The following is a 1,410-nucleotide window of genomic DNA, read 5'->3' as shown; positions in this document are numbered from 1 at the left end:
CTTCAGCAGATTTGGTGTCTGCTGAGGACCTGGTTCCTGGTTCAAAGATAGCCATCTTCTTGCCATGTCTTCACGTGGTATAGAAGGTCAGGGAGCATTCTTGGTTTCTTCTTCTGTGAGGACATTCATCCCATTCATGATGGCTCCACCCTCATGACCTAATCACCTCCTAAAGTCCCCACTTCCAAATACCACCATTTGAGGATTAGGTTTCAACATGTGAATTTTGGAGGGACACAGACATTCAGTTTATGGCACCTGGTTCCTTACTTCTACTCCCTGGGAGCATTTGCCCAATACACTATTTGCAATAAAACCCCCTTGAGCTGTTTATTAAAGGGAACCTATACTATGAATATGACATGAATATGCATATTTTGTCTCTGAATAGATTCCTTAAATTTATTATTCCCGTATACCTGTACATCTGCCAAGTTTACAAACATCAGAGTGGGTACGATCTCTAGAGGTGTAGAGAGAGAAGAAAACTGAAGAGAGCTCTGCCACCACCACCTCCAATGCCAAGGCTGGAAGCGCTGCAACCATGGCACCTTACAGCATTGTCTCCTCACCTGTTGGAGAGCGATGTAAGGCCATAAGCATCCTGCTGGCTGACCAGGGCCAGAACTGGAAGAAGAGGTGGTGACCAACAAGACCTGCCTGTAGGGCTCACTCAAGCCCTCCTGTCTACCAGGGAATTTTTCTGAATTCCAAGATGGAGACCTTAACCCTGTACAAGTCCAAGGCCATCCTGCAATACCTGGGCTACTCTCTTGGGCTTAGTGGGAAGGACCAGAGGGAGGCCGCCTTGGTGGACGTGGTGAATGGCTCCATGGAGGATCTCTGTTGCAAATACCTCGTCTTCATCTATGCCAACCCCACGGCAGGCAAGGAGGGGTTTATGAAGGCACGACTGGGGTACCTGAAGCCTTTTGAGTTCCTGCTGTCCTAGGACCAGGCAGGGACAGGTCTTCATCGTAGGCAACTGGATCTCCTTCTTGGACTACACATTGCTGAACTTGCTGCTGATTCACCAGGTCCTAGAACCCCACTGCCTGGACTCCTTCCCCCTGCTCTCTGCCTATGTGGCGTGCCTCAGTCCTGTGCAGGAGCGCAAGTCCTTCCTGGCCTCCCCCTAGCATGTGAAGATCCCTATCAACCACACCAGGAAGCAGTGAGAGCATTGTCATTCTCTGCAGGAGGTGGGGCCCTGCACATCTTCCTTTCTCCAGGACCAATAAAGTTCCCAAGCACGGAAATAAAGAAGAAGGAGAAGACTGAAGAAAAATCCTCAGAAATACATTTTAAATAAGGACAGGAAAGCACAAGCCCACAGAGGAAAGGGAGGGTATGGTCACTGAATGAGAATATTAGAAGGCTCACATTCTATATTTTGGAAAATTTGGGCAG

At 48.6% G+C, this 1,410-nt stretch overlaps 1 pseudogene across 1 annotated transcript; it reads left to right on the top strand.

The window, feature by feature from the left end:
• Positions 1-544: 544 nt before the first annotated feature.
• LOC309860923 (glutathione S-transferase P pseudogene) lies at positions 545-1,410 on the top strand (annotated as a pseudogene). The gene has a single exon. The product of its transcript is annotated as a glutathione S-transferase P pseudogene (transcript).

Source organism: Mustela nivalis (assembly GCF_964662115.1).
Source record: "Mustela nivalis genome assembly, chromosome: 3".
Lineage (NCBI taxonomy): Eukaryota > Metazoa > Chordata > Mammalia > Carnivora > Mustelidae > Mustela > Mustela nivalis.
This window is presented reverse-complemented; position numbering and strand designations above follow the sequence as displayed.